At 50.7% G+C, this 27,721-nt stretch overlaps 1 protein-coding gene across 4 annotated transcripts in view; it reads right to left on the bottom strand.

Moving 5' to 3' along the window:
• Nucleotides 1-21,500, bottom strand: part of LOC120949718 (probable WRKY transcription factor protein 1) — a 100,675-nt gene extending 79,175 nt beyond the window's left edge. For 2 of the 4 annotated variants that reach the window (XM_040367196.2, XM_040367199.2), the window contains exons 1-3: nucleotides 21,292-21,500; nucleotides 19,574-20,136; nucleotides 13,512-13,586 (exon numbers count right to left, since the gene is read on the bottom strand). The gene's annotated coding sequence lies outside the window, so the exon portion shown is untranslated. The remainder of the gene's footprint in view (nucleotides 1-13,511; nucleotides 13,587-19,573; nucleotides 20,137-21,291) is intronic. The other 2 variants (XM_049606102.1, XM_040367198.2) reach the window with 2 other exon arrangements.
• Nucleotides 21,501-27,721: the final 6,221 nt, after the last annotated feature.

The following is a 27,721-nucleotide window of genomic DNA, read 5'->3' as shown; positions in this document are numbered from 1 at the left end:
TGGCTTCCAAATGGCATGTCTTTCATGAAGCGCCGAGCACCATTTCACCTACCTCCAGAACGCTCTCGTCCGTCAAAAGTTCTCGGACGCCATCAGAAAACACAGCGCCAAAAGTGGTCCATTTTTAGCAGCCTTGAGAGATTCCACTCAGCACTGTAATTGCTTTTAATAACACTTTATTACCCGTGCGGTGAATTTATTTCCGCCACCGTTTGTTTCACCCGTCCACCGGCACCGGCACTGGTGGATCGTCCTCCTCTGCCTTTGAGCATTTGAACCACTCCCCCACGAGCTGCGGCCTGAGCGTCTTGGTCGTCGCTGCCCGTAACCTTGTCTTTAGGCCGTGGCAGCGTGGTTCAGCGTTGCCGTTTGCTTTCGCCGCCACGCCACCACGGTGCCGCGCAGCTTCCGAAGTTCAAGGGAAATAAATCAAAAAAAGGGGGCTTCATAAAACTGCGCGCGCTGCCCATTTTTTTTTTTTTGCCGGTGCATGAAGGCAATAATTTTCAGATGCTTGGGTCAGAAGAGGTTATTTAACTATTACCATCGCTCGCGTACGGACTGCCGCGCGTCGCCCGGCTAGAGATGTCGTGCGCGGCCCGAAGACGTCCAGAAGCGTCGATCGCAGAGCGACGGCCGACTGACTGGCAGGAGCTTCTGGGTCGCGGGTACTGCGATAGCAACTCTGCTGCTGTTGCTGCTACCACTACTGGTAGAGCCTTCGGCTCAAGCGCCACACGTGGACGCTCGGTGGACCCGCAGACAAAGGTCACCGGATTAAAGAGGCGGTGGAAATTAATTGGTACTCGTTGCCCGGCCAGGCTACTAAATAACTACTTGACCCGCTTCTGATTAGCAGCATAAATCATATCGGCAAGAGCTAATACCTTCCTGCGCCGTGGACCGTTGGAGCGACGGTGCCCTTGCGCTGCTCTATCTCGCCGGGGGCATCTAGAAACAGGGGGGGGGGGGACTCTGGCGATGGCGGAGATGGTTTAGATTTTTCTTTTTCTAATAACTGCCTCCAGCAAATCGGTTTCCTATTGTGCGAGCGAACGAAACCGGCTCCAAAGAACACGGTGCTCCGGCGCAACGTTCGACTTCGTGGGCTACGAAGCAAGCAAGCGACGAACCCGTGTCGACAAAACGTTGGGGTTGATAGTTTCCCGCGCCGTCGGGTCATATTTATATGGTGTTTATTTCCGTCCCGACGGTAATTAGCATATTCGTTACAATTGATTCGCACACTCGAGCCAAGGGCCGGGGCGCCAGAAATGCCGAAAACCCCGATTCGGACTCGGTGATTTGATGCCACTCTCCCGTTTTCCCACGAGCTGGACGCCGCCGCGCACAGTTGCCACATTGTCTTTTGCACCAGATGGGGTCAGCTCACGTCGATAGCATCTGACACGGTTGTGAGGCGTACGTAAGAAAGGAAATTCCATCCCACTGCTCCTGCTCCGTTCTTCACTTCGTCGGGTGGGTCGCGGGTGAGTCTTGGACTAGATACGACCGCTCAGCGTGGCGTGGTCCGTGCGTTCCGTTTCGGGCTAATGCACGCACACCAGGCGATCGGGCGCGTTCGATCGCAGCGTCGCGACGTTTGATCGACGCTTCTGAGAGTGACATAATTTGTGGCTACTCTCTTTTTCTCTCTCTCTCTCTCTCTCTCTCTCTCTCTCTCTCCCTCTATTTCCCCTACCCGTTCGTACGCCTAATTGACTTTTTCACTTTTCGTCAACTCGCTGCTCGTCAAATGTACCGGTTTCGTGGAACGGGAACAAAGGATCAACGCAGCCGCGGAAGGAATGCGTGTGTGTCTGACTTGAAACCCCCGAAAAAGGAAGAAGTAAAAAGAAACAAGAGCCTCAAATGGGAAAAAAGTGAAACTAATGCTGCTGGTAGTGTGATTCTAACCATTACCAGTCGATGACTTTCTCCACGAAAGCGAGGTGGCGTAAAACGCAACCAAAACAAAAGCTCTCCTCCTTCGTCCGAGAGTCACACTTCAACCCGGTCGATCGCATGTCCCCTCCTCTGCTACACGCCATCGGTTTGGGCGCAGGCGAGGGAAGCGGAGCGGTTTGAACAAAATTTGGTCTAATTACCGGGGCCGGGCCACTAACCGGTTCAATTTCCTTTGAGATTGAAGTCGTGCAACAACAGTACGGTCCGATGGGGAAAATATTGATTCGCCCAGCAGGCTGTGGACCGTGGACATGGTGACGATGGAACGCTTCGCTTGACGTATCAATACGGCGTGTTCCAGCCCACAAGCGCCCCACGCCGGACGGCTGGATTGAATTTGGGGTTTTATGCTGCACTGGCGTACACCGAAGCGTACAAAGAAATCCAATTTAATATTAAATTAATGAGAACCTTATTGCTTTGACCTATTGGGTAGCAAATGGCTGTGTCATAGCATGCGAGCGCTTGCGCTCCCGATAAGACGCAGCGCGGCAGACACAACAAATCATCCGTAGCCACATAAAGAAGTATCTGGTGCAAGCCACAAACATAACTGATTTAATCTGATAAAATCCAATCTAATGTCGGCCGCATGCAAAGGCCAGCAGGGCCCGTGCCCGGACTCCCGCATCGGAACGGCGAGCAGGATGTTGTTGTCTTAGAAGACGTTGAATGAAAACGAACCCACTGACAGCTCGAGACCGCAGCCAGCGTAAGGAGAGCCCACAATGACCGAAGAAAAGTCAATGTTTCTTGTGTGTGTGTGTGTGTGTGTTGTGGACGTTTGCTGGGGCAGGCTGGTGCTGCTGGTTGGTTGGTTGCTCCGTTGTTTACTTGCCTGCTTTGCGGTTCAGATCGTCCGCACGGTGGTAGCGGAATATCAAGTCACGACTTCAATAATATTTACCCTTACAAACACTTGTAAATTATCGATACCGGATCTCGGGAGTGTGGCAGAGGGATCGAGGGGGCTTTTCTAATTCCCACTCTCTTTCTTTCTTCTGCTCTCTCTCTCTCTCTCTCTCTCTCCTTTTCTATCTCTCTCCCGTTATTTCTCCACCTCTTATGCTCCCGATAGCTGATCCTAGTGGGCCTTAAATCCACCTTCCTGTGGGTTTTGTTTTCTCCGCTTTATTCCACCTCCGATGAAGTTATTCGATCGTCATCACCGATTTTTGACAGACGCGGATTTGACGTCGGTCGCTCTTTTTTTGTGTGTGTGTGGATTTGAAACACGGATGCCTCCAAACCGGATGGCAGGACCGTTACAAGTATGTGTGGCCGCATTATATTGCTATTCCTCCGGCCCCTCGCACACCGATCCGCGCTAGAACCCGCGAATAAATAGGGTCGTCGAGGTGTAGTGTGTAAGGCGCAATAATAATAAAGGCTTGTCAAGGGGCCCACGAAGCCTGCTGGCAAACGGCATGTCGCGAGTACCGAGCCTAGCCCGTGTTGGGCCCTATAATTACATAATATCGATTATTAATTTATAGCAAAGTATTTTTTCCTTCGCCTTTTTTGCGTTGCCGTAGCTGTCACACTCTGCTCCACTGATTTCGCCCAACTTTTTTTTTATCGCTCTATCACTGTTGCCTTGTGGCTGCGTCAATCAACTCCCCAGTATCCTCAGTATCCAGACGCTAGCGGGTCGTGTAGTGCCGGGATGCTTGCATCTGTGCAAGTGTGTGTGTTTAGATCTGCACTCCCATACGATCCCTTCCCGCCAGCATATATATCAGCACACCAAGTCTCCTTACACTCATGAATATTCAGATCAAGCGCAGTGTTGTACCTCATGCCACGACATTTGCGACATTCCATGCGACATCGAGATGATCGCGAAGCGTGATCCGCCGTCGAATGCACGTACCAACCGCCCGGTTTAGTAGTAAAATGACTGCGATACAACAACAAAAAACTATCAAACATAAGGCTCGTGTCGGGGGTTACCGTGCTGGGGAGCGGCACGGAACAACGGCACGGCCTATAGAACCGGTTGCTAGTTTGTTGGGAGAGGAGGTTACATCCGTCTGCAAGCTGTTTCACATTGTACGAACTACAAGTAAGTTAGGGGAAGAAATTATGAAGATTTTGTTAGCAAATATCTCCTTGCATGACTTCCCACAGCGGGCCAAGAAAACCATACGGCTCCAGCGCTCACCAACAACCGCTAAGCTGCGGCAATCAGTCAACGTCAGGCTCGGCGCAAGTCGTCAGCACCAACGTCAGATTAAATGCCAGAATGCACCGCGTCGTCGTCGTCGTTGTTCCCAGGGCGGCGTGGCGTAGGAGATGGCCGATACCTTCGGGCGTGCCGTTAATACGCGCAGCTTTACGGTAAATGATTGCGAATAAAACACGTCTAAATGGTATGATAATTGTCCGCACACCTCCCGCGCACTCTCGCTTGGCCAACATACACACACACACATATACACGGCGACAGCTACAGTCTAGTAGGCCTAAACCGGAGAAGGAAATTCAAGGACGCACAACTAACGGTAGTTTCCCTCTCCCAGGGCCGCTCCACTGTAATGTATCTAGTTTTTGTTGCTAGAGTCCCTCGACTGGTTAAGGTTCGCATGGCCCACCGTCATCTTCTACGCTGACGATGAGTGTTAGCGTTTCTATGGCTGTGTGTGTGTTTGTGTTTGTGTTTGTGTAGATAGTGATCTATCGACATCGAAAATTAGCGACAAGAACAGTGAAGCGCGGTACTGGAGAATGCGAACAGCGACTCAATCTCTCCAGCGCTTCAGCGTAGCGATCACTTATAAAAAGGGCGCAGAGGAGTGGAGTTTGCTTGTAAGTGTGTGTGTGTGTGAGTGTTGTGTGTTTCTATTGGAAAGCTTGCTGCGAGATGCAATTAGAGATGACTGTGCTGTCATCAAACCGACTGTCACGGGTGTGGAATGGTAAATGGATGGCAGCGGGAGTAGTGAGTAGTGCAATTTTCACTCATTTCGCCTGAACTCCCCCCTGTCTTTGCGCCTTACGTTTTCGCTGGAAGCCATATGACAAATGTTTGCATAAGATACGGAACACACGGACACGGAATTTCTCTCCCCTGAGGACTGCGCAAAGGGGGAGGAATTGTTTGTGTCTTGGGCTTTTTTTCCTCCCTACTTGCTTCTTGTGCTTTTGTTTGTTTCGTCCTCTGCGGATTCGTATCTAAACAATCGAGTGCGAGCCCAGTGCCGGGTATGTACCGCCAACACAGACGCAAGATAGAGCGTTTTTTTGTCGTTGGTTTGGCTTAGTTTGTTTGTGGTCGTGTGTGTGTGAGTGTGTGTCTGGTCCAGCCGGCGGTAGTTTGGTGGCGAGTGTGCGACACTTGCCTTGCACGGTGACTGATCTGCTCGTCGATCGACCATCGAAACCTGTCAAACGGGAGATTAGAGCAGCGCGATTAGAGATCGCAACGGGGAAGAGCGCAGAGCAAGAGTGGGCAGCAAGAGAAAAGAGCTTATCTACGACGACCGCAAGTGGTTTGGCATCAATCTTCCCCGAGCCCGGCCAATACTTGAGCTGCTGCCGCTGGTCCGTGCGATTGGTACGATGTCGACGTTTGCAACGACCGTTTGCGAGCAAACACAACACCAGCGCCTGACTTGACTCCGGTGACTTCGAGGCGTCCAAAGTGTGCTTCATCGTGACGCCGTTGATCACTTTCGCTGGGCATTAGGCCGTTTTTTTGCGAGCCTCCGCTGTCCTCCGGTCCTTCCGGTACGGTGCTGCGGGATCGTACTTCGTACTCTCGACGAATTGAGCAGTTTGCGGATCGAGCACACTTAAGCGAGAGGGAGGGGGGGTTTCCCCCGGAGCCCGGACAACCCAACGGTACGGCGTGCTGGTGCATCGAGTGTTTTGGCAGAACATTGAACAAACATCGTAAGTGTGACTTGGTGCGGAAAATGACATCAAGGTTGCTCGTTCGCGGTGTTGATGCAGTGAGGCAAAGCAAACACACACTCACACACTTGCACCGAAATTAACCTCACCGTGCCGGCGATATTACCAATTTTATCGTTCATTTTCATTAACCCGTCCAATTACACCATCCAGCACGGCATGGCGGTGTCTTGAGCGGCGGTCTGTGTTTCGACGGTGTGATGTGATGAAATATCTTAACCACTTAATGAGAGGCCCCCAGAAAAGGTTCGTCGTCTACGCCGTCGTTGTAGTCGTCGTTTGCGAAAGAAATTGTGTTTAATCAGTGCCGTCAAAAGCCCACGATAGAGGGTCCTCGGCAAGTCACCTCAACACTGCCGTCGCTACCTCCACCACCACCACCACCACCGCGTCCCAGCAGGCTGGTTGGCTGACTCTCTATTGTCACCGTAACGATGCATTAATCGATCGACTTGTTAGCCCTTACCGCTTGCATCCCCCAGCCGCCACGATACCTCCAGCGTTAGTGATGCAAATCTTGCCGCTGATCCGGTTTCGTTGTCTGTTTTATTATTTCTTCGTTTTTTCTACGCCTAACGCCCCGTAATCGTAAATCGCGAACCTCGTCACCCGGACTCCGCCCGATCGATCGGGCGATCGATCGGTGACGACAAACCTTCGCCGCCCCTGTATGCAGGTGACGTGATAACACACTTATATATACACACACACACACTACGTACAACCCCTGCAGCCACGATGGAATCCGACAGGACCACGCAGGGCTTTGAAGGGTTCTGCATGCGATCTTTCCTTTGTGTGTGTGTGTGTGCTGATCGCTGTTGTTTTTTTCTTTCACCCCTGTGCCTTTAATTTATGCGCAATTAACCCGTTTTGGATTATGCAATGTTAGTGTGTGTGTGTGTGTATGTGTGTTTGATCGAAGTTGCGATCGTGTGTGCACCGGCTAACGTGGGTCCGTACGCGCGTGTGTTTGTGTTTGTCTATAGTGCGATTGGAAAGTGAGAGCAGCAAGTGCACTTAGACACTGGCCCGTTCGTCAACTTTTTCCCACCTGTTGGTTAGCCTGCGGGGCCGCGGACCTCGATCCAAAGGAAGGAAAGTGTTATGTATTATGACCCAGTTATCAGAACCAGAACCGGCGTTTGCCACACATTTGCTGCCGTTGCTCCAGTTGCCGTTGCTGTAACGGGGAGGTAGAATGAATGAAGCGCAAACAACGGTCCAACAAGGGAACATAATTTCCTTTCGAAACGTTTGCAGATATGATAGCGTTTGATATGATTTTAAAACATAAAATAGCAATTATTGAAATGAACGCCGGGTGTACGGTTTCATGCAGCATTTCTCATCATTCGTCTCAGGCGTTACTCGACCCTTTAGCCGACCACATCACTTCGGGCGTAATTAGGTGCTCTCGAAAAATGTATTTTTTTCTTTTGATGCGAACCAAAGGCCAGACTCCCTTGGGGCTCCAAAAGATTGAGCCTATTCGAACCTAACCATAAGAACCACACACACACAAAAAACACCCCAACCGATTGTAACCAAGAACATTAAGGAACAACAAACGAGAGAGGGCAAAAAATGGCACACGAAACAAAAGCTAGAAAGTCGAAACAAAAACGAGACCATAAAGCAAGCGAAACCACCACCACGGGACCGGCGGGTATGCGAGCAGCACAAACTCACACACAAAAACACAACCCAACAAATAGGTCAAACGAGATGATCATTCATCAGCCCGTCGTTGCGATGATCGCGTGGCGCTGTTGCGGTAAAAGTAAAAGTCCCGTCACAAGTTGCTCGTCTAGAATGTGTCATTTGCATGCTCGCGGCAAGAAGAGAACCATCGAAAGGAAACTGCTAGCAGGAAAGGGGCGAAAGGGAAGATACGAAAGAGGTCCTCACGGCGCACGGTGACAGTACGCTTTTCTTGTGTCGGAAATTGGCCCTCATTGCGCAACCGGCACCGGAGGATCGCGCACACAATTGGCGCGCAATGGAAACTGGAGCTCAGGGCAATCCGTCCCGTTTGGCTGGCGATGGCGTTTTGCTGGAAGAATTGCCGCAGCAGTTTGGCAAATTGTTTCATCATGACCGTTCATCAACAATCGCAGGTTGCCTTCGGGGGTCTGAGCGGGATAAATGAGTCTCTCTATTTTGCCCCAGCGCGCTTGCGGTGGGATTTCGCTAATGACGCTCGTCGGCCCCATCGTCCACGCGGTCCAGGATCCGTCCAGGCAGAGCGTGCACCGCCAAAACGGTGCGGTGATGTATGGTGTGATCTATTTCAGCCAAAAAGGATCATCATCACCAGCGCCGCGGGAGGGCGCGATTGACACACACACACACACCGAGGGGAGTGGGAAATTTTGTAAAAGGTCGATCCGTGAGAGATCGATGGCCGAAGCGTTTGAAATGTGGGTCTCATTTTTTATCTGATAATGATGCCCACACGCGATATGCGCTAAGGAACGGGCAACGCTTTGCAGCGGGAGGCGGAAAAAGGGGGTTTGCGTCACGTTTGCGTCGCTCGCGTCGAGCTCCATTTGCGGGACATTCGTTTGGGGGACCGACGCTGTAGGAACATTCCGATGTGCCCGGGCGTACTGTGGACTACAAAGTAACGCGAGGTCGGTGGTTTCTTTTCTGGCGAGATTTTACCTTCCCACCCTTTGCGTGTCTTTTGTACGTACGCGTGTGTGTGTGTTGCGTAAAGCCGACCGTGCGCACCGGATGCTACACAGCCGCCCGGGTCGATTGCGTTGACGGTAATAACTCTGGGCCGCGACCCGTCGTTGGCCTGCTGGCCAGGTACAGGCACTGGTAGTGCTGCAGGGGCGATAACAACCCTACCCCGTCTTGTCGTTCGATCAAACGCCCGCTAGGTGACAAACGAGAGCGAAACTTGCTCGACATCTTGTGCACCAATCCGGCCCACCGCCACCCGGCCGTAGAACGGATAATTGGCTAATAATGTTGATTATCCCATTTGGTCATTCTACTTTACGATCCTCGTGTCACCACGGACAAACGCGGATCGCGATTAAACGTGACGTACGCGATTGCAACCGTAAACCGACCCCCGAACCTGGTAGCAGAAAGGTGTGAGTAAACATACGCCCCGCCGTACGGTTCGCGTGTTTGATTTCCTGCCGGTTCCGCAGGCGTTCTGGTGGAATCATACGCGCGTTGTGTAATTTGCGTGTTTAATTTTCATTTACACCCATTACGCAATGCTTCAGCAGTGTTTTGTTTGATGTTTTGTGGAGTTATTGGACTGTTGTGACTGGTGCTCGAGGCACTATATTTTGTTCATCATTCGCTTCTTGGATGAAATGGGCCACAGCATGGCACACCCCCTCAACACATGAAGACATACAAATGTTTCAGGATGAAATCGTGATGTTACGTGCATAAAGGACGTAAAGAAAGCCATGCCCTTCCGCCAGCAACAGTGATTGACCTGTTCAAAAGCGACAACCACGCTCGTGTCTAATGCTTCCTCTCCGCCCCCCCTCGTAGCAGAATCTTGGGGAAAGATCTCGCGAAAGAAGAAATAAGTAAACATAAATATAGACCCATCCGGTGCGGCATGTCCGAAGTTCGTCACAATGTTTTGCACTCTTCACAACTTTCGCACAATGCCAATGATCGATTGAAACGTCGAGATAAGCCACCAAAATGGGCTGCCGTGACTTAACGCTAACGACGACGGCCACGACCGAGGGTTTGGCGCACTTGGCCTCTTTGGCGTGACCGGATGAGATTTTCAATTACACGCTCCCCGTGGCAGCTAGGGTTGTGTTCGGGTCGGGCGACGCGCATCCACAGCCGCACCCAAACCCAAGGGCAGGGTTCGCTGACGAGGGCCTGAGGACCGAATAATAATAACAACAACAGCAAAAAACGAATTCGCCACCTCATGCTGCCACTACAAAAGGCACTGGCCACTACAGCGCGCGAGAGGGTCGTAGGGGTTGGTGGTGTGTGTGTGTGTGTTTGCTGAAGGGATTTCGGTTGCGGTTTGAGATAAAGTTTCTTTCAAAATCACGACCATTCGCTAAATTGAACCACGATGAATCATCGGAATCTGGAGGCTCTCCGCCACATTTGCCCCACTGAAGAACCCAGGTGTGTCTAAGGTTGTGTTTTTTTGTGTGTGCAGGAAGTCTTCAAACCGGCAACCAGGACAAGCTGGTGCTCTCGGCGAAGTAGCTATCGTTTACAAGAGCCACCTCGAAGCCAGGAAGGACCGAGAGAAGGACTGGGAAGACTGTCAGCTCAATAAGCGTAGATCGTTAGAGCTAGCCGTCCCAGCCGACATCGAACCGCATAACACACACACACGTGCTCGCTCGCTCCCTGACACTGGGTGCGAAAGGGGTAAGGCGACATATTCTTTTGCTCGCTGTCAAAAGTGTTGAATGCCTTCGTGATTGTACTGTCACCGGGGTCTACGTTTAGCGCGAGCATGCATTCCCATCGCCCCCTTTTGCGCGCCTGAGCATGACGCAGGCCGACCCACGTACGTGGGGCAAGCTCCCCGTTTACCGACATGGCACCAGTGCGCGGTCCAAACACGAGTGTCATCACTCATAGAAGCATATCTGTTGGTGTGTGGAGCTGCCTTTGCCTACTCGCAAAAGGGCCGCGACGGCCACGAACCGTCAAAACAGCCCCGCAGGCTCTGTTGTGTCGGTTTGCAGTTCGTTTGTGTAAATGCGCAAGGTTCGTCGCTTGACTAATGAACGAAAATTGAAATCATCTCACCGCGGCGCGCACGCTACCAGCGCAGCGGCACGGTGTGAGCGACTTAAAGCAGAACGAATAAACGAATTCACTCACCAATGCGAGCGCGCGCGCGCGCAAAGGGGTTGGGTACAAATCCGTGCAGATCCCTGCTCGTACATGCCAATTGACCCAGCTTAGCTCACGAGCCTCGGTTTTGATTTAGTTCTTTTTTTTCTGTGGTGCAGCAACCACCACTGCGCACTGGTCAATGGAGGGCGGCAATGGACAAAGTAGCCTTAGCCGCAGCCTCAAAAGAGGGAAGCTTACCCTTGAGTCCTGGGTCGTTCGCCCGTCAGGAGCGATCCGGCATGGGGCAGGGATGTATAAAATGAGTAGGTGTGCGCACTGTCGAGGCTAGTTATTTCATTCACGTAATTTCCGGCGCAAAACGCCACTTGGCTGCGGCATGATCTTCGTTCGTTCGGCTAACACAACGAACCAACGAACGCAGCAGCGGTAATGATGGGATGGAAATTGGATTATCGTGTATAAAATATTAATCTCGAATGAAGTTGCTAGATCGCTCTCTTGGGGAGAATTTCCCCTCCCCGTAATGCATTCTTAAATAGGTAAGACTCGAAACAAAACCAAGCCTCTGAACGCAAGTATCATAAACGCTGTTTGCTTCCGTTTTGCACCTTTGGCTGGAAGTCCCACAAACAGCATGTACCATTTTGCCCTACTAAACCCTGCTCTCCCAAAGGGAAGCGGCTAGCTACAGGGAAGAAATTAATAAAATGTCAACACAGTCGTTTAACCGATTATATGCATTAGTTTCATGCCGTTGTCCGCTGCCAAAGCTCCACCTAAACCCACACACGCAGCACCCATTTGAACGATCGATCATGGCGCGAGATGGAACTGCTCGTTCCCTGCTGCCGTTTGTGTCGCACATCATCCGCCAGAACCTCCAGCTCGGAGCAGGAAATGCACTCAAGAGCATGTGCCGCGTACACCACCCGTTAATGGTTTCTTCGCTTTAATGCTTTACCCTCTTCGGTCAGTTGGAGGCAGCAAAAAACCAAAACCCCTCTTCAACTAGCCCAATGGGTTGTTGCAAGTGCTGTCCGTTCCGTTTTGTACAGTTGGCCGCGCGTCATAGCGACACCACTTTTCACTCTTCCAACATCTTTGCCCGAGCGTCCAAGCGATCAGAAGCGGTGGTAAAACATACACTCACAGAAGAGCACGAGAAGAACAAAGGGAGACCAGCATACTCATCGCTTGGTGCTTTCGTGCTATAAACGTAGATTTTACTGCCCATTTACTAGATTAGAGCCGTAGCTGCACGTTTCTATTCTCTCAGCGCTTCTGTTCCCCGTGCTTGCTTGCTTCCTGCGGGTGCGTCCCGTGCTGAGTGTATTTCTTCCCGGACCCCGGTGTTTTCAACGAGCCCTGCCACCTTCCCCAGTTCCGACCATCTCATCGGCGTCGGGGGAGCTTTGTATGCAGAAGCACAAATTAAGAAACGCTCGCTTCTTCTTTTCTCTTGTTGCCCTGTCCCTATTTTCGTTCAATTCTGAAGAAATGCAGGTCGCGATCTTTCGAGGGGAATTAAAATGTTGTAGCTTTATTAGCGACCGAGCATGGCTCATCCGACCACTGGCAGACAAATCAGGCAATCTAAATCCGTGTTTTGGATTACCGGGAAGTATTTTTCGAACTTGAATGGAAAGCAATATTAATATCACACCTTTTGGGCTAGTTTAAACTGAATAGAAGTACAAAAGCATTTAAGCAAATCGCTACGTGTTTGTAACTGAATACCGTGCCCAACCACAAGCCCATCGCAGGCGGGCAAGTGATTCCGGTAAAGGTGGGCTACAAATTGCACACCTTCTCGATCGCTTCCAAATGGCAAAGGTTACGCTTCAAACGCGCTCACAGCAATGCACCGGGACCGATCGCAACAACCAAGGGTACACGGGTGTCTGCACCGATGCACAGACACCGAGGCCGGGGAGCGATCAAACATGCTCCAGTTTGTTATTACGGCATTACAAGCACACGGTGCATTACAACGCCGCGGACACGTCCGGCTTGCCAACGAAAAAGGGCTGCAATGCGGGAGAGCAGCCACACGGAGGGTGCCAATTTCAGACATGCCAGACCAGCGCGACGAGCCAGTCCCGACGCAGCGCCCCCTGCATGAGCGCATAATTCCCCCTTCGCCCCAACGCCTCGAACGCTGCCCCGCTTGCAAACCACTAATTAATTGTAATAACAAATTATAACAATTTCACCAATTTGTAGTACGCAGCAGTGGTAGTGCGATACGGGGAGGGGTGCGATCCGCTGACTGATCGCGGGGTGGCCGCGCGCTCGCGATCATAAACTTAGCTCGATTTGCAAGTTGATTATGCGCGATTAACAACATATGCCCGCGTTGTCTGACATGAGAAAGAGCGCAGCGGCAACGAAAATATGCGCCCTTCAAGCCGCACACCGCCCCGTCTCCCCGTCTGTGTAGACGCTTCCGATTGAGCCATCACCGAATCTATCAGCACACAACACCATGACGTGGAGGGGTTGGAGAGAGAGAAAAAAAAAACAAGAGCACACACACAAACAGGCTGGAGCGCGTGGCGGACGAGTGAATTCCAATTATTTCCACCTAAAACAAATAATCGCAGCTTCGGAGTGAAATAATCACCCTCCCTCCCCTCCCTTGGAGCCGTGCCGTGGCAGACGGACCACACGGCGCACGGCCGTCTGCGCTCGTTGAGTTTCGCGTGACATACAAAAATCAGTAAATTTGCATAGTAATTGAAGAAATCCTGTTATTAGCGAGCGCGCTTGTAGAGTCGCGCTGGAGGATGCCGGTGGCTTACCTTGCCGCTCTTCCCTTCCGCTCGCTCCGCATGCATGCGCGCCCGGGTGTTACGGGTGGGCTCCAATCACGTTATCTGCAAATGAATTACAAAGATTAATTAACAAAATGCCGATCAGCAAATCATCCCATCAAACGCTCGAACAACGCGCCACGCGTATCCATTGCTTTTCCCTCCCGGGGTTTGTCTCAATGCGCAATGCACTGCTTGCCATTAGAGCGAATCGCCATCAAATCTGTCCGACAAATGTGGTGTAATGCGCGGGCGATTACTGTAAAGCTGACATAAAGAACTTGAATGCCACCGTAAAACACGAACCCCCTCGTTCCTCATGCCGTGGAGCATACATTTTTTTTACTGTCGTTCGACACAAAACATAAACTGCTGGCTGGCGGACGTAAAGTTTTGATGTTTGTTGCCTTAATCCAACAATAATTCAAAACCACCGTTTTGTTTCCTAAAACTATTTACGATATGAATTTTTAACTATTTGAGCTGCGGGAAGTTGCAATTAATGCAGCTTATGTTTTGGCAGTTTAACGACACGATTGCCAATAGAAATTCCGACACGGATGCTCGGATTGGCTATTTAAAAGTCGTAAAACGTTGGCCCTTTGCTTCGCTCTATTATGTTTCCGCTATTGCGCTTGCACGAGTGGTGAAGCAGGTGCAGCAATCCCACTCATCCCACCAGTTGATTGTGATTTTACGATCAAAAGATCATTACGAATGCAGCGGCGGTGAAGTGAAATGGTCAATCTCAAACGGGGTGGCGATGCTACCACGTCGATGAGTAAGTTCCTAAGACAAACATCTTGCTTCCCCTTTGTGCTGCAGAAAGCGAACGAAGACGTCGCAACGATCGCAAAGAGACATTCCTCCAGACACAGGTCGAAGCGGAGCCAGAGGTCGCACACCGGGCACGGTAGCGTTAAATACGTAGTAATTATCACTAAATTACATCTCACCATAGATCACCGTTTTCTATCTCTTCTGTCCGGTGTGTCCCTCCCAATGCATATCCCCCCGCCCGGTCCGACGGTGGCGACGATGGGGATCTCACCGTGGACGTGATGCGCGGCACAAAAGAAAGAAGAAATTTAAAGTCAAATAAAAGCCTCATTAACATTCATTTTTAACGGTTGAAGAGACACGCGACCTCACGCCGGCACTGCTACTAGGGTTTTTGTAGCGCTCGGCGTGTGTATCTGTGTGCGTCTGTCTGTGAGTGGTCAAGTGGGGGGGGGGCCATATGAATTTTGTTTTGTTTACGGTAGAAAGGGAAAAAACAACACGCTTCTCTCCACAAAAGGAACGCTTCCTCGCGGCAATAAAGACAAACATTTTTCAGATCGCCTCAAGAGCGGAGGACACGCGCACGGTCGCGCGTTTTCCATCCGCCGCGTTTGTGCGAGTGCAAATTGAGGAGCCTGCGGATTAATGTATATTTATTCCGCCATCAGCAATAATTATATGATCAATTGTGTGAACGCTCGTCATGGAAATGATGCCATTTGCAAATGTGTTTCACTTTTCACGCTGTCCTAGTTTAGTTGCAGCTCTTCTGTTTTCCTTTGTGGCTGTGCGTATGTATGTATGATTGAGTGTTCTGTATTCTCTCTTTGACTGACGGAGCTGATCATCTCCGGGGCCGAAGCTTTGGACGCACTGTGGACAGAATCGATGAAGCTTATTATGAAAACAGCCTTTAAGCCGTCTCACTCCCTTTTGTCCAGCGGTCAGCTTCTGGGGTTTTGGTTTCCCGTGGCCACTTGTTGGTTTTTTGTTGTTGTTCATGCTTTGTTTGCCTTGCATCATCGAGTCCAATTTAATGTTGTTGAACTTGGAAATACTTTCCCCTCCCCTGCCCGCTGTATGTTTCCCATCCCATCCCATTTTTGGCTCACTTAAACACAGCTTCTTGCGCGTTCCTTGGAGCGCGATCATCGGACCTTGGACAGCGATAGCGTCGCCACCGCAGCACCGCAGCTGAAGAAACAATCTCAGCCTCAACAATTTAACCACACTGACACACACACACGCGCATACACAACAATATTCGCAAGTTTGCAATCGCAGGCATAATCAAGGTTTATTTTATGGGCGCTGTAAATATCTCCGACGAAATGATTCGTTGTCGAAGTAATCAGTGGACGACGGGACGGGCCCGGGGAATGGGAAGTGGATGGGAACGAAACGAAACCGAGGGAGAAACAGATCCGATCAAACTTGTGCTCCGATTACTTGATGTGTGATTTTTTGGTTGTTGGTTGTTGTGTTTTCCCGAGGCGCACTTCTTGTTCTCCTCTTAATGCTGGGTTTATTTATTCGTATCCGTTTTGTCTCTCCCCTGCGTGCGTACTTCCCTCCCTCCCTCTCTCCCCATCCATCTCTCTCTGTCTTCCAGTGTGTGTTGTTACGCGTTGCTGTTGCGCATTTTTATTTGCTGACTGATATTTGTTGGCAAGGTTTTGTCTCGTTTCGTTGATTGCTGGCTGTTTGATTTTGTTTGCTCCATTGCAATGCCAACCGCGGCTATAGGTTCCCACGCGGGTGGCTTCGATAGGGGGAGGGGGGGTTGCTCCGTTGTGTAAAGGTTGAGGGATGGTTTGGGGAGCTTTTTAGGCGTTTGTTCCCTCTCCGAGCAGGGTCGGGTTTGATAAGCAAAGGAGAGCAGAAATTAATCCTACCCCCTTTCAGCGCTTCTCAATTAATTGGGTCATGTAAGAGGAGGGAGAGACGGCCACAAAAAAGGCAGGCAAACACGGTCGGTTTCGCCGAGGCCCAACGTGTAAAGGTCGCCCCGCACTCTGCACGGGTTGGGCTTGATAGTTTCTAGGAACGAGCCAATTTCCAGCCAAGGGCCTAGCCTAGCTAGTCGTGGCAGCGCTGCAATTGCAGCTCGTTTGTTTGCTCGCCACCGTTGCACACGAACCAAACAAACGCAACAGCCCCATCCTAATGATACCGGCAAACGATTCAATCCAATCACCTTTTCCGTCCAATAAACACAATGAGCCACGACATGAGAAAGCCACGCAAACACCGGCAAACACACACACGTATGCTCGGGCAGTCGTCGTGGCAGTGGGAGAGTAAACACGAAATAATTGACTATTTTCCACGACTCCTCTTATCGTTATCGTGATAAGTAATTTTTCAAGGTTATGGATTTCTTCGTCGGCATCATTCAACGGGGAGGGGGTAGCGTGCGCCGAGTTCCCGGGTGCCATGTTACACCGACACTTTCCCACATGCGACCCCATCCTCGCTCCCCGCACACCACTCCCCACGCAGAAGCGAGGGGTGGAATGTGAAGAAGGAAAAGCTTCGGAGCTGAGGAGAAGTTTGAGTTATGTGCAACGATGAGACCTCACGAAGGAAGTGGCCAGCGGTATGTATCCCCGTGGCTTCGTGACTGCCGTTTTGTATTGTCTCGTTCCAGGAAAGCACCAGCAACGGTGGTTTTAGGGGGTGGGGGTGTTTTTTTTTTTGTTTATGAGTTTTCCACACTGCAATCTTGCGCGAGGCAAACAACGCATGTTGCCGTTAAACCGGAACGGAACGGGTGGGGGAAGCATGATGATGCATCGTTAGCAGCCGACGCCGGTACGCTTCAAACGAACCGGTGCAAAATAGACAAATTGCATCTCTAATATCTTATTTTAGCCAGCCAGATTCCACTGGAGTCTCATCGGCATGTACGGTAACGGGTTTCCTGGGTTCGCTTGTACCTCTCGCATGGTGACACATTCCCCACCGGGTGACGATGGTGGCGGAAGGCAAATGAGGAACCATTCTTTATCGGGCGCTTCAATCGGTGTGTGCGCGACGTACAATCAAGATGCAGTTATCATAAATGGCATCGGGTATTTGTTTTTCGACTCAGTTTCCATTGTGGGAACAAGTGGGCTCGGCGCCGCCACTCCACAATGACCACCATGCACCACTGGACGACGCATACTGGTTGCCGTTTGGAGATGATTTGATTAGGAAAGGTAAACCCTTTCACACTGAGCGGCTGGCGGCGTTTGGCGGCTGTATCTCGAAACTAGATCACGCACAGTCGACCTTCGTGATCCCTGGGAATCCCTCTAGCGCTCGTGTTGCGTTTGGTTTTCGGGTTTCGGAACGGTTTCCAAATGGACGGACGCAATTTCGAGGTGAAACCTTTGCGTTTTCCTAAAATAAAACCAGCGTGATCTCTGCGTACTACCGCACACCTACGAAATGGACGATCGGCGGCCTACAAGGGTCGGGCGATTCGGTCGAGAAATGTCGAACGCACCTAAGTGGCCCGTACTTTAATTGTACTTTTTACCGTGCGCTTGCGCAATTACCGAAGTGCTCATCGCGTTGCGAAAGGACGCCGGACGACCGGAGGCACTCAGCGGGAAAAGAGCCCTAAAGTATTGAACTTCCACTCCTTCGCTTCCACTCCTTCGCTTCCACTCCTTCGCTTCCACTCCTTCGCTCACTCGCTCGCCACGCAAAAACCCCTTGGAATGTGTTTGGAGACGATCGTCGTGACTGCGTGATCGCCCCGGAGATGTGCGCCTGCGTATTTTGCTCCAAATTCTGGGGCGGTCGAGAGTTCACCCACAAATTGATGACCTTTGAATCACAGCGCCGCAACGCAGCTGGAGCCTAAGCCAATTGAATCTAACAAAACGATGATCGAGGAACTCCGAGCGTCCGATTGTAAAGATCTATCTCCTACCACCTCCTCCTCCTCCTTCGATACCGCACGTGGCCGAATGGGCAAAGAAGATCACGAGCAGGTCTTCGTTCAAGGCCTGCCGAAAAGTTGCAGCCATCGCACACCACACGACCTCCAAAAAGTGCGTCTCTCTGACTGTACTCGGAATTAGCAGTGCGGGCTGTTTCTATGCGCGAACTTGAAGCGCTGAAGCAGCAGCAGCACCACCACCACCACAACAAATCTAGCCGATGAAAAATCAAAGCCCCGCGCGCACGAGATGCGCATTACGAATCGCGCAAACACAGAACAATCACGATTTTTTGTGCCTTTTTGTTAGCTGGGAAGGAAAATGAAAAACGAACAAATAACGAACCGAACGAAAAACGGAGCCCCTCGCGGCAACACATCCGCCACTTCTGCTGCTGCTGCTGCTCGATTGTGCAATTGTTGATGCTTCTTCGATTTGTTTTACTCAGCACCACCATCACCACCACCACCACCAGCATTCCCTTGGCAGGTGAGGCCGGCCTCCGTGTCACTCTCGCTCATCAGCTCGCTTCGTATTAGTTATTGTGCCGATGGATAGATTCGCTTTTCTCTAACGATGTTTCGTTTTGATTTTGGTCATTGGCTCTTTTTTCCAATTCCCTCCCTCCCTCGGCCCCATCCGTTTTCGACTCTTATTTTCGGAGGCTACTTTACCGTACCTTTTGTATCGCCTACCCCTTGGCCTCCCTTGCCTCCCATTCATTGCTTTTAGTAGCTTCGAAGTTTTAAGCGTAAGAGCACAGCCAAAACGAAAAGAGTTTCCCTCTCGCGTGGTGTGCACGTGGTGGTGAGTCTCTAGCCTCACAGTTACACACGGCATTTTATGGTGCCGTCATGTGGTACACAGCCCTACTCTTTCTCTGCTTCGCCCTTCCCTTGTCTACCCTTACCCCATTTTTCGATTGGGTGAATTCGAACGAAATCGAATCTGGCTACGATTGTGCGAGTCACGTGGAGCGCGCATAGTTTTTGGGGTGTAATTAAAGCGCTCAATTGTTTTTCGTGTTTTTAGAGATGAGCACGCTGTACCACCACGCCAAAGCACCATATACGGAGGTACCCTTTACGGTGTGCGTTGGTTCCGATTCGCCGCAGCAAACGCGCTCTAGGATACACTTTCCTTCGAAAACAATTGCAGCACAAATGAACCAATAAATCCAATGCGATACGCTGTCCAAATCCTGTGCGTTCGCGCTTGTTCCGTATTTAGCATGAGGGAAGGTCGCATTCGCGCCTTTCGCGGTCCCATCTATTCATCCCGCACAAAGAAAAGTGGAACAGGCGGGCACAGGCTCGCGATAAATTAAACTACCTTTTTCGCGCGAACAGCTGTCTTCCGATGGTGTGTGCGTTGATGACGGAGACGACGGGTGGATGGCGGTCTTTTGGTTGGTTCGGTCCAAAGCAAAGGTCACAAGTTAATCCTCACAAACTCTCACACACACACACACACTCTCACTGACACCGGGCACTGGCACAGACATAGAGCGGTTTTTTCTCCTCCTTTTCCCTTCTTCACTGGGGGCCCCCTTTCCGCTGGGGGCTTAGAAATTTCCAATGCTACAACTACCACTACTATCCAACAATTTCGGCCAGCGGCGGATTTTTCGCGATCGCTTCTTTACGGTCACTCCGGGAGTGACGAAAACCGAACCAATGACTTCATCGTGATTGCTCGTTTCGTTCCGTTATCGGCCGCCGGGAGGAAGCTGTGGCAGCGTCACAATTTGCTACGCCTCGCGGTCACACGCACTCGAAAATGCACACACACACTCACACACATACGGACAGCGAACGGCACACCTGCAACTCGCACAAATCACACACTTGCACACGGTCAAACTGTGCGGCAATTTTTCGAACCGGCTACAAACGCTGCAAAAAAAAAAACAAAGGCAAGAGATAATTACACACTTTTTCCCCATCGCGAAAATCCAAACGGATCATCGATCACTTTCTTGGGCCGTGGGCTGGGATACTGGCCCGTACGCATTGCCAATTCTCACCGGTCTCGGCAAAAAAGGCTTTCGGAGGCCGCCCGTTTATTTGCTTTTCTTGCTGGCTAGATTTAATTTGTATTTATCACTGTTTGAGCGGTCAATTTTTTACTCTCTTTCTCTCTCCCTCTTTCGCTTGTTCAACCCTGCGCGTATTAGAAACTCTATTCACGGCACGGCAGGAGCTTTATTTTTACTCGCAGCGAGCAATCTCGGTTTGGCGATCGTTTACTAACAATGCACCAACAATGCAGCAGCATGGCAGCGATGTTCCGCATTTGTATTAATATTCATTTTCTCGAGAGAGAGAAAAGCCACTACTAGCTCCTTAACTTTACCCCATACCTCACGCCAACCGAAATGGAGATGTTTAATGATCCACTTGCAAGCGCTGGGTTGGAAAAGAATGGCAATGTTTCACGTTTGCGCCTTCCACTTCGTTAATTTTTCCCTCCGTGTTTGCATGATAAAGATCACATTGCACAGTGACACCGTTCGCAGTGCTGCTGGAGGTGCACATCCGTCTTGATTGCTTGTCAATTTGCTTCCAGGCTTTATCACTCACTCAAACTCGCACATTTCACTACCGCACGAACTAGATCCGGAGGAAAAAGCTGTCACACATTCTCTCGAAAATGTTTTCTTCATTTGCACTGCGACGCGACGCGATTCTTTGCTCGATTTGCCAGCAACAACAAGGGCCACAATGCCGTCGGTGATAATCCATGTGGAATTTGGTAGGAATGTACCGCCACTAGCGTCACTGGCTTAGCCGCGGTGACCCAGTAAGACGACAAGTGTCGCACAGCTATGCACAACCGTATTTCGCGTGTGTCTGTGTGTGCTTAGATTAGCGTCCACGATGGTGCTTTTCATCGCCGGATTGGGAAGACGCGCGAATAAACGATGATCGGTAGCACCAGCAGCAGCACGAGCGTGTGAGTAATAGAAATGAAAGGGGTGAGTGGGAGTGGGGTGAGGTTAGGAAGTGGTGGTGGTACGAGGATGCGAGACAACGGTGGGGGCTGCACACCAACAAAGAAGACGACAACAAACGACGCACGCTAGAAGAGCACGAAGAAGAAAGGAAGGAAAAACTATGCACTGGTGAAAAAAAACGTTATGTTGATGTCGTACCTCCAGACCGACTGACCGAGTAATGCAGTATCTCGGCGTTCCCAACCGAGGACACGTTCGCCCTCGCTCTGTTGCAATGGGCGCCCGAACAGGTTGGGTACCGCGGGCACTCACCGAGGCGGCAGCAGCCAGCAGTAAAACGTCCGAACGTCTTCGCAACGGCGAGATCGTGTACCCCGTTACTGAGAGCAAACGGCCGTATCGAGAGAGCGAGAGAGAGAGAGAAAGCTGGCACACGAAAGTCACCCATCGCCATAGCAACGCGGCTCGATCCCGGTTAACGGCGGCGGTAACTCGCACAGCAACGGAAGACTTCAACGAGCGAGCATGAAACGAACCTTTTGCGTTCACAGCACGATCGGTGGAGCTTTCGCAGCGCACCGCACGGGCACGATGACGATCGATCAGCCAGGGCAGTGGTACACCGCTCGAACAAAGAAAATGTCCAGCGGCCTGGACGGGCGTGTAGAAGCGAGCGATTTTAATAACTGTTTAATAAGCGGCTTTGGCTCCGAACCATGCGAAAACATGCTCAATGTTCGTTCGAGGTAGAGTAATGAGGCTCGAGTGCAGTATGGATTAAGTTAACATTTGAGTGCACTGATTTGCTCTCGACTCGGTCATTACGAGAAGAAATCTATTACTGTACGCGCGCAGAACAAACGACTGCAATGGAAATCATTTTTCACTTCACAATAGGTTGTACTACAGAATCACGCGCATCGTTCGTCCAAATACGCACAGGTTCCAAAAGACTTACTCTTTATTTGTATTTTAATACCTTCTTCGAAACAATGCAATGGAAAAAAAACAAAAATGCATATTACGAGGAATATTCAAGCTCAACCAGAACAATTCAAACACACATCAGCGAGCGCATAAAAACTGTCCCTGCGGACCACCATGAAGTCACCACCCGGAATGTCACCGGAACTTTCATCGTCGTCTTTTATTACCACCGAATGGTCACCCCTGGGTGGCGCGACCATCGTGCAATTGCACCCGGCAATATGTGCAATAAATCTTTCTTTCTTCTCGAAAAACTCGCCCTTACCCAGAATGCCTTCCCGGTCCAAAGTAAACAAAACCCTGCGCGCAGCCGTTATCGGATGCCGCGACGTACGCAATTAAATAATTGACCGAGATTGACCCCTTTTGCCGCCATGCCCGGCGTACCCGGTATTGCAGGAAGAGAGTTTTGATTTATCCCTCGACCGCTCATGCCTGTGCCCGTGGGATGCGAGCAAATTAAATGCAGCGTGTGCTGTTTAACCGCAACACCACTGCCGATCAATCGGGTGTGCGCTGTTGCGTATGCAATGTGCGGCCGATCGATAAGCAGTCTTGCCATTACGGCACACAAATACCGATCGATTGCACGCTGCACTCCCGAACACCCGAAATGCAAGCAATGCACCCGGCTGCACTCGTCAGCGCAAACGAATGTGGCTGCGGCGGCGAATCATGAAACAATAATCATAAACGGAAATTTCTGTAATTTTATGCAATAAAATGAAAATACGTTTCTCGCTTGATTGGCATATCATTGGGATGGGATTGGGAACTGCGCCTGTTTGGCGTGTTTCGGCGTCCCCGCCCCCTCCCACTTGTGCATTGCCAATCTCAACATCAACCCGTTTTTTTTTTTTGCTGTCGGATTTTTGCATCGATTGGCCTTCCCGGTATCCGCCTGCGGATGGCTGATTTGCTCGCGCATAATTGATCGAGCGGCCGAGCTGCGTGCGTGCATGGTGCAAGAATTTATCACTCAATTCCTGCAAGTCAGTTGTTCGTTTATCATGCCGTACAGGCAGAGGTCCAGTCAGGCAGGGCGGACAGGATTTTCGCCCAGTCTCCCCGGGCGCGATCCAGTCAATTTTCGTCCAGTTCTAATGCTCGTCGCCGTCGATCGCGCATCTCAATCTTGCGTTCCCGGCCCCGAATGCTGTTCATCAAAATTTGATCCGTTTGCAGGCGTCCGACAGTCCGAGACAACACACCATTAACGCACACCGTTCCCTCGAGCAGCTCCAAAACTCCGCCATCCTGCAAACGAAAGAGCATCGTAACGCAACGCAACGCTGCATCGCTGCAGCGTCTGCGAAATAATGGAAAAACAATAAAATTTTATTGTTTCCCCGGAATCATGCACAATCGGCATCGGCAGCTGATCATTTGTCTTCATTTCGCAAACAAGAATCGAACGCGAAAATGACTCCAAACAACGACTCGCTAGGCAGCAGCAGGGGTAGGGAGGGATGGAATGGGTACAGTGCTTACCGAGCTCATAAGTAAGACATAGTTTACCCATGATAAACATCGGCCCTTGAGTCGGAAGGCCCTATCCTGCACCGTCATTGCTCGTGCAGCGCGCAGGGGTGCGGGAGCTCGGGCCCGGGGGGTGCAATTTATTTTCATCGCCTGATCGCATTTTTAGCTGTCATAAAATATGATTCATTACTCCGTTTTATTGATTTTTGACGCTTCATTAAGGAAACTTTCCTTGTTTGGCCATTGTTGAGTGCGAGTCGTGATGCTGCTGCTGCCGCTGCCGTTGCCATTGCCGGTGTGGGAAGGATGTGTTGCGGTGCAGCGCAGGCAGTGGCGCGTCACGGGCATTGCAGGAAATCGAAAGAAGCAAAAACCACTTGCCAGCGTTCTGCAAACGGCCGAGCGTACTAAGAGCTGGGAACGAAAACGAGTCGAATCGTTAAAATTCGACCCGATCGGTGTTCCTTGCTGTTGCGGGCGCACAAGTCGCTCCTGCGCTAATTGGACTACTTAGGCTGCGCAAAGAGTTGCGCTGCGTCCGTTGGCCGCTTGGGCAAATAGGTTCGTTGTCGCACTCGCAGGGTGCTTTAGCACCGAGGCCGCTGGGTGTTGTCGGGCGGGGTAATTGCGTGCCCCGTGCAAGGATGCGATATCGAACCTGCGGTTAAAGTTGATCCTGTTTTGGGAGGGCCCGGTACGTCCCGGCTGGAATGCCGACAGTTTAAGGGCGGTTGTCGCCTTGCGGGCGTCCCCCCCCCCACCCTCCCGATGATTTCGGCAAATCATTTAGAAAAAGCCCTATTTTGGGGCCTCGGGGTTGCCATCGGGAATGGCGGCGAACGCCATTATCGGGGACAACGAGCGTCGGTGTGCTTGTAAGTGTGATGTTTGTCCCGGCTGTAAATGGTTGCGTGCTGTAATAATCATATTTCTTCGCCATCGCCTGCCGTCCAAAAAAGGGATCCTCCGTGCGCCGTATGGAGGCCGTACTTAAAGGGTACGAAATGTCTGCGTACGGTGCCGGTTTCGAATTTATACTGCGCGCTTGCTGGTGGTTGTTGTTTTGTTTTTGCTGCCGCGCATGACCCCGCGGGTACTGGTTTTCGGTCTTGTCGGAAGGCGTGCTCGTGCGTGCTCCTTTGCGTGAACAATGATGACTTTCAACCCTGATTGGTTCCTGCACGACTCGGTTTTCGGTTTGCTTTTATTGCCCGCTCGCCCTCCAATTGCAGGCTCGGGCGGGTGTTTTGCACTTTTTAATATTCAACCCCCCCGGTTTTTTGCGTTCCTCTTTCCAGCAGCAACCACTTACAATGCCGAAGCAGCATCGACGTATTTTACATTTATTTTATATCTTTTGAGCGAGGAAATTTGCACGAGTTGTTTGCAGCAGTGACCTGCTGTAAAGCAGGACTGTTCGACCACATACAAAGGATACGCGGGCAGGGATTCAAGGGACCAAGTAACGATCACATTCGATCGTATGTTTTTTGCGAAACCGCCGTGCGCGAAGATTTATTCATGAAGTGCTGCTTCCCCCCCCCCCCACTTACAAGAGTTCGATATCTTGGTGGGTTGAAAAGTGGAACACTAAAATGTTCGATGGGTTTTTCACCTTTCAGATAACAGAAGCGACCGCGCCTGCCCTTCTTTGACCATGCTCGCCTTATCTGGCTTCCTCCCACACTCACTCCCGCACCTCGCTGACCAAATTTTGGAGCTCTTCTGCATGGCTACGGATACGGATGCATCCTTCACCCTCGCAGCATCCGTGCCTCCCCACTGTTACCCCCGTTTTCCACCCGCGAAACACAAACCAAACTGTCGCGCGGTCAATGAAGAAGAAACAAGATTTTCGGCGCAGATTTTGTTGTTGTTTTTCATTTGCTTGTCGCATTGTATTCAGCACCAGATATAGTGTGCACCAGAAAACCAACACACACACACTCGCTCACATAGTCGCACACTTCTATACCTCTCTCTCTCTCCCCCTCTCTCTCACTCTCGGGGTCTGAGCGCTACTACTGCCACGGACGAGCAGGCGTCGCGGCCACCGCGTACCGTCGAAGGAAAAGCGAAAAGATAAACGCAGTCAATTAAAACTAAAATAATGCAATTAAGGTTTCCAACTTGCATTCTTTTGTTTTCACATATTTTATAAGCACCAGCAACGGGGTAGCAGTTGGACAGTCGGCACTCTACTACGGTAGCGCGCGCACTGAGTCTTAGTGTTTTTGGTTTTTGGTTTTTGTTTTTTTTTTTTTGCTTTGGTCACTGTTTGTCTTTTGCTTGGCCATAGGCCTAACCTTTGTTCTGGCTTTGTTTCCTGGCCATCTCTTGTTTTGGCTGACTTTTTTGTTTCCTCTTCGGGAGTGAATTTTTTCGGCTTTTCGCCCAACGTGAATATAATCGGAATAATATTTCATGAAACTTTGTATAAATCTATCCACGGAACAAGCCTTCGAGGGGGGGGGGGGAGGGGGAATGCACTCCTTTTCCCCAACGGAGTCGTGTCGCCAAAACAATGTCTCTTCCCTCGACCCAAACCCCTCAGACGGCCAGACGGCCGGGAAGAATGAAATTTCTCTCCTCCGATGTTCGGCCTTTTCTCGTCACCTTTTGGTCGCTTTTTGACCTTTCGCCACAGCGACGGAGCAATGGAGGGTGGGAGAGGAAGGGCTGGAGAATTCAGTCATCAAATAGTCAAAACAAAACCAGGCAAATAAACATTCATCGGATGCCGGACGAATGTTACGCCCCTCCACCCTGCCACAGTTCCAGTTCCCGATGGCAGATCAGAAATATGTCAAGCTTCGTGTAACATTTTGAACCTACAAGCGCAGCAGAAAGCGCTCGAAACAGCCGGTGTCATTTCAAAAGTGCATTCTTTACATTAGAGTGCGTTAACAGTGCGACCGAAGGGAACGAAGGGCTTCTTTATTTCCAGCATAATTCGAACAATGTTGATTGCCCTCAGTTTTATGTAAGCGCTTTTTTGTGGAGGGGAAAACCCTCCAAATCTGAGCCTCATTTATGTTGCCCCCGCTGTACGATTCGTCGCTTCAAACCCCCTTTACGATTCCACACGCCAAATGGGCTCGGCTGTCAACTGGCGAGTGATAAGCTACGAAATTTATGTTCGCTTTTTCATCGCTCCGAGTAATTTTCGTTTTGTGTTTGTCGCACACATTATTTACTTATTGCACTTGCAGGCTTAATTAGAGAACAGATCACCCACTAACTGTTGGGGCCGGACCGCCAAAAAGGATCAAATGTCTTGCGCCGCATCCATGGCGTCGTAATTTTCCCTTCGCTAAATGGTTCGGCTTTTCCCTCGCTTGCAGCATCAACCCCTCCCCTGGTTGGTTTTGATTGTTCGCGTACGAAATTGGTGCAATGATCGTAAAGCATTCGCTGCTTGTTATCCTTACGAGCGGTAATGATCCTTCCCGAGGGAGAAGGCGACCGGCACATTTGGGCAGTTTGGCCAGCTCGATCAACGCTTCGATCGCTCGCGAGATCACGTTCGATCGAGCCAAAAATCCAGTAGCTCTGAGGTTGATCAGGAAAAAAACCGCTCCAAAACCACAAGTACCAAATAAATACACACAGACTTCCTCCCAAATGATACGATCATGTGGGCCTGTCGGAACGTGTGTGTGTGTGTGACACAGGGTTGAACAAAAAAAGTCCACCAAAGCAACCGGTTTCCCCAAAAAGTCGCGAACCTCGCTAAAGAGGCAAAACGGGATTTTGTTTTATATGTTATTTTCCCGTTTTTACTTTTCTCGTTCGCTGCAGCTTCGTCGAATGCAACATTTGCTTTATTTCGATGCCAATTCTTGCTCCTCCACATCCCGCCCCCCTCTGCCGCGCGCTTCTTTCCACCATCGTTCTGTCATGTAATCGCCATTTTATATCGATCAACTGCAGAATGCATTTGCCCCACTCCGGCACCATCGAACGCCCTTGCCGAAAACGGTACGTCGTCGGGGCGAAAGACGAATCACGGAGGGAAGTACGAAGACACCAGCAAGAAGCAACATGGTCACCAC

Source organism: Anopheles coluzzii, chromosome 2, assembly GCF_943734685.1.
Source record: "Anopheles coluzzii chromosome 2, AcolN3, whole genome shotgun sequence".
NCBI classification, from domain to species: domain Eukaryota; kingdom Metazoa; phylum Arthropoda; class Insecta; order Diptera; family Culicidae; genus Anopheles; species Anopheles coluzzii.
This window is presented reverse-complemented; position numbering and strand designations above follow the sequence as displayed.